At 34.5% G+C, this 10,310-nt stretch overlaps 1 protein-coding gene across 1 annotated transcript in view; it reads right to left on the minus strand.

The window, feature by feature from the left end:
• LOC134280464 (rab effector MyRIP-like) overlaps positions 1 to 4,289 on the minus strand; it is a gene marked incomplete at its 3' end in the record, with an annotated part of 31,270 nt that extends 26,981 nt beyond the window's left edge. Inside the window, exons 1-4 of the mRNA XM_062762871.1 lie at positions 4,228 to 4,289; positions 3,323 to 3,436; positions 685 to 777; positions 153 to 444 (exon numbers count right to left, since the gene is read on the minus strand). The remainder of the gene's footprint in view (positions 1 to 152; positions 445 to 684; positions 778 to 3,322; positions 3,437 to 4,227) is intronic.
• Between the last annotated feature and the right edge of the window lie 6,021 nt (positions 4,290 to 10,310).

Below are 10,310 nucleotides of genomic sequence, written 5' to 3' on the forward strand. Positions count from 1 at the left end.
ACTGATGAATGACAAAGCACTGCTTTGACAAGTGTTTCACTTGAAAAGCATTTCATGTTTCAGTTATTCTCCCTAATAATTACCTAAAAATATATAATCATGCATGCTTTACAATACTTCTAGGGAAAAAAACACAACTCAGCATGACTTACCTTTGTTTACAATAGATACATGAAATTTACAGCATGTCAGTTTCCTCACTGGAATTCCAACACTGTACAATCCATGTCTACTCTCAATCGGATGGAACCATGCAATTCGTCCTGCTCTCTGGTCACAATGGCATCACCAGAAGTTTTGATGGACACCTAATTTCTTTATTGATCTGTTAATGGACTTGTTGGTTTTTCTTTCCGGGCTGTTAATTTCAGTTTCAGTCCAAGTCATCAAACCACGACCATCTCCATGTAATGCAAGCACTACCTGTTATGAATTCCCTATACCCTGCATTTAAAATTCCACATATAAACACCTTATAACACTAATCACTGGAGCATGGAAAAGTATAAACTGCTAAGCGGGGCAAAGAAATTCATCTATGCACTTATATTTCATTCAAATAATCAAATGTATATTTTCATTTGGTATTCTCAGTATTGCTTCAAAGAAAGATGTACACGTATACTAGCAAATTTGACCTGATAGGAGATATACTGGAAAAGTCTCAATCTTATTGTGTCTTACATGTTATTTAGATCAAGCTATTGTCAATGGCCCAATCCCTCTATAAAAGGCATTACTCCCTAGTCAAGACCTTTAAACACCACTGTTCAATACCTGCAAATTAAAAAAAGCGAGAATTAAATTCCTATCACAGCTTTAAACAGTCTCCCTTTTGTGATTGTTATCTCAAATTACTTGTGGTCAACAGCTTCAGTTTATGTATATAATATATGTAGTATTTTGCAATGTGCTTTTCAATGATAGATAAAGAAACTTCAGTTCATATTGTATTTCATACTATAACATCGATGAAAGAATATTTTGAAATCACTAAGATGCAATGTGAACTGTAGTGACCTAGCTAGAAAACTAACCTTTCAGAGAATCTTTTTCTATTCAATGGTGCCATTTAATAAACCTGGTGCAAATACAGAAGACATCAAATTCCACTATAACGTCACTAAGAACACTCTCAACATTCAACTCAACATTTTGAACACCAGTAAGCTTTGAAATATTCCCAATGTAAAAAGCTCAATGTCTTTCAATTTATTCCCATGTTCTTACTTTATACATACACGTTTATTACATCTGTTCAAAGACTTTCTAATTCCTCAAATATTTGACATATGCCACTGAAATGACCTTGACCTTTCAGAGGACTTTGGTAAATGTTATTGTAAATTGCTGTCAAATTGAAGTGTTGTACACAAAATATGGTTGGCATATATTCTTAAAGACAATCATTGAAGAAATCAGTGATAGTAATCCCCCCCACCCCCACGATGGACAATTTTCATATTTCACAAGTTTATTCCTTGTTAGGGCTGGGACAATACAACTTTTTCTATATTGATACGTATCAAGATATTTGAGCCAAGATACAATGTATCACAATATATTACAGTCAATTCTCGATAAACCGCCACCTTTTGTAATCCAGAAATCATGGCGGTATAACGAATTTGGCGATGAATTGAATTTTCCATCACTTAGGAAACAAGAAGTAGAGTTACCGTTCTAAACAATACCATTCGCGTTTCTATTCGTTTTATTACATGTACATGTATATAAAATTATACATACTCCTTAATTTGAGAATACTTCAAGTAATTTTTTATGTACAGTTTAGCTAAAAACAAAATGTGCAGTTTTTACATAAAGACAAGTATATGTGTATGCATGTAAATCTGCAGTGTGATATTGAAAAAAAAACATGCTGGGTCGATCGTCGTAAGATATTGCCGATAGTACGTAAAATGAATTCTTGAATAAATTCATTGTTAATGGCATCATTGTTAATGAAACGTCCAGAATTTATACCGTATATTAATTTTTAAAGCAAATTTTTGTTTTGTTTAAACTAATAAAGCAGAGATCATTAAAATAATATTGTTATCGGCATGCTTTAACAACGACAGCTTTCAAGGCAAAGTCGTGACTAAATGATTTTTATTTAATAGAAAACAATTTTTTTATATAATAGTTCATGTTAAAATTATTGTTTATTTAATTCTTAATTTTTTTATATAATAGTTCATGTTAAAATTATTGTTTATTTAATTCGTATTTAATCTTTAATTATTTAATTGCATGTACCTTGTCTGGCTTTGCATGATTTACAACAGGGTTAGCGTCAACCAATTAGCCGCGCTTCACTGACCACATGCACCTGTGGCGGTATATCGAGATAATTGACACTTAAAAATGGACGTTTGTTGTGAAAACAGGGTGGTGGATGGCGGTATGCGAATTCGGCGTTATAAAGAGAATTTTATATAGCAGGAAAAACGTTCTTGGGAAATCATGGCGGTATTGCGAAAATGGCGATGAATCGAATGGCGATAATTCGAGAATTGACTGTAATTGGTTTATATCAAATCTTTTTTTTTTTGCATTGAAATAAACAAAATATTACTTTGCACATAAGAATAATCAATTCAAAATAATTGTTTATAATTTTCTTAACTTTGATCAAAGCCACAACTTTATGGTTGGTGCTAGGACTTTTATTTTTCACATGTGTACAGAGCTGCCAACATTCTGAAATGACTAATAGGACCACCTAGGCCCCCTGCTGCTGAAGATGTTTTGTAAATGGACATTCAGACTGATCGAGGCATGTTTCCATTTTGTTTACTTTAAAACATTGACATGAGTGTGATCAGCCTTTAAAACCGAAATGAAGATAATACAAGCAAGCGTTGTAAGAATTATAAATATATTATAATAGTAGAAACAATAGACTGCCAGCTATGAAAATACCGATATTATAAACTTTGAAGGAGAAAAACTGAAATCGTAAGAATATAGAGAGAAATCGTAAGGCGTAATTTACACGCTGATTTCGTGCGCCTTACGCCAAAATCGTAAGGGCTGGCAGCTCTGTGTGTAAAATATTTGACCTTGACTTTAGAGTTTGGCCCACTTTTTAAAAAAATTTAACCTTGACCATAACTTATGAGCCGTTAGTACAAGCTAAGACTTTCATATTCCACAGGTGTATTCCTTGTGCAAGACCTTCCTTTGGGTAACAAAAATTTGACCTTGGATTTTAACATGCATTGCCATTTAATAAATATTAACCCTCGATCGCCATTGGCTGCCATACGGGGGTTTAAGTGTTTCACAAACACTTCTTGTTTCCAAATGTTCTTACACTAATCTTGCATTGTGTGTGTGTGTGTTGTTTTTTCCTTTTTGATTAAGCTTGCCTCTGTGCGCAACTGTTGCATCTTTGAAACTCTACTGTTGTTTTTATCCTGTCTAGCACCTGCAATTAAAATGAAATTATTAGCGAGCGCAGCGAGGCGTAGCGAGCTCAATAGACTAACGTGTACGAACGGAGGAAATTCGGATTGAAATCTGCACATTGTTTCAAGAAATTTTTCTCTCACCGCGTCAAAAAATTCCAAACTCCCAATAATCCTTTGCGGTGCATAGCAACATGGTGGCTAAAACATAGCAACAACTTACTTGAAAAAAATTACAAACAACGATTTAATGCAATATCCATGCCACGAAACTATCGTTTGCGTTCTAAGTCAACAGGACTTTTTATTTGATGTCATACTTTCGTCATTTAACGACTCGGGTATTTCCGATTTTGTCGGAAACTTCCGATAAGTTCGGAATCTCGATCCCGACGCCTGAGAAGTGATTTCTTTTATTGTTTTCTTTTTTAATGAACTGAGGATAGGCAGTGCAAGTAAAAGCTGTGTAAAGGTTTTTGATAGTAAGTAACTGCGCTCGCCCCAACGGTCGCACCGTAGAACATAATTTATTATTATTTTTTATTCTTGAAAAAAGACAGTGTTGAAATTTTCCGTCTAAGAAAAAGCAAATCCAATGACGTTATCTGACTTATCAGGTTATGCAATGAAGTTATGAATATGCAGTCTGACCAACAATGGCGATTTGATGATGAACTGATGCGCCAGCTTTAAAACGATCCTCCTTGATCTCATCTAATTCGGTGCTTATAGAAAATGTAAGAAAAAGGTTATTCATTTAAAATACTGCAACTTTCAACAAGTTTTTTCTCGGCTTTTTAACTTACAATACATTGGGGCTTGTTGTACCAGGAGGTTGGAGTTAAATTTAGCGGGTTGTTTGCAGCACCGGATGTTCTTTGACTGACATTTTGGCGGGAACGTTAATGATATAGCCGAAATTTTCCCGGATTATTTTTTTTTTTTTTGTCGGCACCCATTTATTCTGTTACGCTACAGGCACTTTTTCGCAAACATAACTTTTACTATTGAAAATGTACATTGAAAGGCTGGTTGCCCCCGCTTTTTTTTTTTTTTGCTACATTGAAATAAGGGTAATGTTACTAATGTAGTATGCGAACAAATTTGGAATTGGTATTGAAAAAACTTGGCCTCTAACCCCCCCCCCCCCCCACACACACACACACACACACGAAATAGGATTTTTTTTTGCTTGTCAACTTTTTCAGGTAAGTAAATTTTTTTCTCTAGCTGCAGGCACGTAGCATCGATTTTGAAAGTGGGGGGGGGGGGGGGCAGCCGGAGAAAAAAAAAATTTTCACTTACCTGAACAAGTTGACAAGCAAAAAAAAAAAAGAAAAAAAAACACACAAGTTGTCCAAATACGAAAAACCTATTTCGTGGGGAGGGGGGGGGGGGGGTGGTTGGGTGGTTAGAGGACAACTTTTTACGATGCCAACTTCTTTAAGTAGCAATTTTTTATACTACATTTTCCTAATACAACAAAAAGTGGGGGGGGGGGAGGGGCAACCAGCCTTTCAATGAACATTTCCTATAGTATAAGTAAGGTTGGCGAAAAAAGTGGGGGGGGGGGCAGCCCCCCCCCCCTGCCCCCCGGCCCCCGGATGCTACGTGCCTGAGCTGCCCCCTTTCAAAAAAGATGCTACGTCACTGCGCTGCAGCTGTATTACAATATTACTTGAAAGATATAATATCATTATAGTCAAACAATAATTACAATATTAATGCAAGCCAATCTCAGAAATTAAAGGTACTTGGACACAGATTTGGAGTTATTATTTTCTCCATAATATTACGACTTATATATTTTAATAGCATTTCACACAAAAATTAATTAAAAATCTTACTTGAAGTTATTTCAAATAAAAGATATTAAAATTTCAAATTTTTTGGCGGGTTTGATTGACACATCTTTGCACTTTCACAAATTAATTTTTTATTCTTAATCCTTATAAAAAGTGGCAATCTCGTTGTGTATAAATGAAAAATATTAATACTATAATCCAGAAAATTCAGAGTAGACATGTTCGAAAGCAAAACAAACACGCAATATATTGTCAGTCCGTGCAGTTGTGGTAAGCAGACTGTGACGATTGAACGCACCCGGTGAATTGTAAACAACAACAATAACAGAACTCGTGGCCTGTTTACAGAAACTGTGTACATAACACGAGTGTGCTCAATTTGCTAAACTCTGTACGCAACTCTCAGTTCGGAATGACGATACTTGTGAATGAATTTTGCTTTCTAACATTTCTACTCTGAATAAAATTATTTTTCTGGATAAAAGTTTTAATATTTCTCATTAATACACAACAAGATTGCCACTTTTCCTAAGGATTAAGAATAAGGTTAAAATTTGTGAAACTGCAACGATGTGTCAATCAAACCCGCCAACAAATTTGAAGTTTTAATAACTTTTAAATGAAATAAGATTTTTAATTAATTTTTGTGTGAAACGCTATTAAAATATATAAGTCGTAATATTATAAAGAAAATATTGACTTCATATCTGTGTCCAAGTACATTTAAAACTATAACAAGTACGAAACTTGTATCATATGGGCATAGGAACCTTGGGGAGGGAGTGTCTCCAATAACTTGGCTGATATAATAGTATAGGATAGGAAAAAAATCCTAATAGATCCACCCCCATCAAGGATTTTTGTCTTATTGTCCTCCGCTTTCGCGAAAGCGAGGGAACATTAAATCTCATTCGTCTGTCAGTTTGTCCGTCTGTCAGTCTAGCTGTCTGTCCGTCACAAAAACTTTAACCTTCCTCATAATTTTTGATTTAGTGGAGCTATGACTTTCATATTTCACAAGTGTATTAAATCCTAGGGACAAAACCTTTCTTTGAGTACCACCACATTTGACCTTTTGACCTTGACCTTGGAGTTTGACCCACTTTTACACAAATATTCCAAACTTTTACTTTGGCCATAACTTTCGATTGGTAGATACTAGGGCTTTCATATTTCACATATGTATTCCTTGTGACAATACCTTTTATTGTATACCAACAACTTTGACCTTTTGACCTTGACCTCGGAGATTTCCGTATTTATGAAAAAACTTTAACCTTGGCCATAACTTTTGAACGGTAAGGGCTAGGGCTTTCATACTTCACATAGTTATGTAATCCTTGTGAGGAGACCTTTCTTTGAATACCAACAACTTTGACCTTGACCTTTGAGTTTGGCCCACTTTTTGAAATCTTTAACCTTGGCCGTAATTTTTTAACAGTTTTGGCAAGGGCTTTCATACTTCACATATGTAATACTTGTGGCAAGACCTTTCTTAAGAAACTACCAATATATATATTTAATTTGCATTTAAGAAAAGTTGAATCTTCCCTATTTTGCCATACGGGGTCATCAGTTTCATATAAAATACATGGTTACTGTCTTGAAATATAAACGATATTTGGGCGAGGGTAAGAAAACGTGATAGAGGGCGAGGCTTGCCGAGCCCTCTTACGTTTTCGACCCGAGCCCAAATATCGCCTATATTTCAAGACAGTTATCATGTATTTTGTTTATCCTGCAACAAAATTTTACATTTGAACGTCCAAAACAAGCTATTTCCGACAGATTTAGGCACATCTCTGCAGTTGAAACTATGACGCCATGGCGTAAACATTGCAGTATATGCTTTTAGAACGTCGGAATACATGCACGAGGCTATATTAGGGCTGTGACCGGATAAAGCTTTGGTTTATTAGGTTACCTTTATTAGGTCAATGCAAGGGGTAGTTGCAGGATAAACTTCCTTATAACTTTTGATTGAGAAGAGATAGGGCTTTCATATCTGACGTGCATTACATGTACCTATATATATATGACAAGATTTGACACAATATGTCATTAAAAATGATATCCCACCCACAAAGACACTGAAAGCAGGGGACCACAATTCTTTGAATTTTTTGTCATGGAATTTTTATAGGTATAGTGCCTCTTTGAATTTTTTGTCATGGAATTTTTATAGGTATAGTGCCTCTCCCCCCCCCCCCTAAAAATTTTTGCCCCCCCCCCCAAAAAAAATCTTAAATTGCTATCTACGTGTTCAACGGAAATTAGTAAATACGAGGGTTGTTAGAAAAGTTCGCGGACACATTGAATTACGGAAAATCTATTGTGTACTGTGAAGTATGACCTATGTCTGAATAAATTCCTACATTTTGTTTATTAGTATGTAAAAAATCAGGTCCATTTACTAAAATCTTGAAAATTTACAACGATTTTTACTATTATGTCATAGGATTCACGGAGCAATCCCTTGACGTAAGGCGACGTGACAACCAGATTTCAATCCGTTATACTTTGTCGCAGTTCTATAAATCTTTCCTTTCTTCAGATTTTTCCTATCTTTTTTCTACTTTAAAATTGAACATCCATATCAAGACATGTTACCGTTCTACTATAATGTCTTTTATACTAATTCGGATTGTATTGATTCGGATATTTTCGAGATCTTTAAAAACGTCTATGCAGTAAATTGATCAGGTTTGAAAACTGCAAAACCATATAGGCACAATGTCCATGCGATAAGAGGGTATTGAAGTATCGATGGAGTTAATCATTCAAAATGTTAATCCTTCCATTTATATGAAGTCACAATCATTTGAAAACTTTTGTCCTTTGTGTGTGTAGGAAATTTCCGGCAGCATCTTGAAAATTTTAATCTCTTTTTAGACATTTTACTGTCTACACACATAATTTCTACGTAGTGCAGTGCTCCATGACGCTCAATGACGTTCCGATTTTTGGCTGTATTTTTACGTGTTGATCATTTATAAATGACCATAAAACAGTCATACACCCTCCAATTTAATTCAAAATTTCTCCAAGTGACGTTTCATGAATACTTTAGCAATAGGTAAAATATCATAAATCTCTTTGCGCTACAATTGTGCAATTTTTAATTTTAATAAAGAGTCTTTGTAATGTAAACGTGCCAAAATGGAGCATGCTCCGTGAAGCAAGATTTATCAAAATAAAAAAGCCGTTTATTTTTCAATGATCACCGGAGAGCACCAAATTTTTGTATATTTATTGGAAAATAGGTTAATATTTTATCTGGAAAGTTTGACCGGTTTCGTGGAAATAGCGCGCTCACAATAGAACTTGTCCGCGAACTTTTCTAACACCCCTCGTACATTTTTTTTTAGCCCTGTAAACGAAGATTCGGGGGAATATCGTCTTTTCCCTGTACGTACATCTGTCTGTTTGTCCACAAAACTTGATTATTACCCGTTTGATTTCAAGGAGCTATATGGTTTTCATATTTTTTCACATATGCATTCAAGCTTTCTTCGAGAGAATTCTTAAATCTTGGAGATTGTCCAATTTTTGCTAAAAGGTATGAATTTTTAAACATGTCCTTAACTTTTGAATAGTTAAAATTAGACCTTCTAAATTCTTGTGACAAGACCTTTGTTGAGATACAAACAATTTTGACCTCCTGACTCTGACCTTGGAGTTTGACCTTATTTTGAAAAAAAAATGTACCTGCCTTGGTCATAACTTATGAACAGCTGGTGCTAGGGCTTATATTTCACACGTGTATTTCTTAAGACAAGGCCTCCCACGAGTACCATTAATTTTTATCTTTTAACCTTGACCTTTGATTTCAACCTACTTTTAACAAAAAATAAAATTTTGTCATCACTTTTAAATGGTTGGTGTTTGGGCTTTCATTTTTCACTAGTCTATTCATTGAGACAAGTCCTTTCTTTGGTTAACAATATTTTTTTATCTTTTGACCTTGACCTTGCAAGTTTGACTTGCATTTGATAAACTTAAGCCTTTGTCATCAGCTACTATCCAGAGCATCAGTGTTTCATAAACACACTTTTTTTCTTTTTTTTTTTGAGCATTTTGTCTCTGTAAAGCAAGAAAGACTGAACTTTACAATTTATTTGATTCAAGCTGTTTCATACTGACAGTATCAAAGTTTCTAGGATTTTATGCCCTGTTCACATGACGAGTTTAATTCGCAGTAAATTAATGTGAAGTAAACTAATGCGAATCAAACTAATGTGAATTAATTAAATTGCGTTCACACGACAGCTAATGTGAAGTAAACTAATGCGAATTAAAATTCTACTTCTACCGCCAGGCGTCAGTAAGGCTATTATGACGTCATTTGCAAATCACGCCACCTTATGCAGGAGCAGATGCATTTGACATAATGTTACAAATACAGTGTCAGTACACAACATTTTAGTAATTAACACAATTTTCCTTAGTTTTCACTCAAAAATAGCACAAATACTTCAATTTGACCACGGACATATGGCATTTGACCTAATTTTGCCATTAGGCATGGCTCAAAATTTAATTCGAATTAGTTTCGCTTATCGTTCACACGGAGCTAGTAAATTATAGTTTACAGACGTGAATCTATGTTTATGAACAAAATCTATTGTTAACGTTTTATTACAGACAGATAAATTTAGATTAGCATTCGTAAACTATAGTTAACAACCATTAAATATACTTTTACAATCGTTAACTATAGTTAACGAATCGTTATCTATAGTTAACGGTTTGAAAACTATAGTTTACAGTTGATAAACCTACTTTACCAATTGTGAAACTAGGTTTAGCTCATTTTTGTGTATTTTGGCGTGCCATATATATACATGTACAACTGAATAAACAAGATGTGTTTGCGAAACTAATTTACTCGCATGGCAGCTCATGACAAAGGTTAAAAAGTTTTCAAATGCAAGTTTAAACGCCAAGGTCAAGGGATCACAATTGAAAGACCTTGTCACAAGGAATACACCTGTAAGATATGTAAGACCTCATATCTTTGATTAATTGGGAAATAAAAATAGACACATACAATTTTGTTTTCACATTTTTTATTTGAAAAAATGAAAGC

The sequence above is a fragment of the Saccostrea cucullata genome, unplaced genomic scaffold (genome assembly GCF_032062105.1).
Source record: "Saccostrea cucullata isolate Sc308-1 unplaced genomic scaffold, CSIRO_AGI_Scuc_v1 ctg5710, whole genome shotgun sequence".
Taxonomy (NCBI): domain Eukaryota; kingdom Metazoa; phylum Mollusca; class Bivalvia; order Ostreida; family Ostreidae; genus Saccostrea; species Saccostrea cuccullata.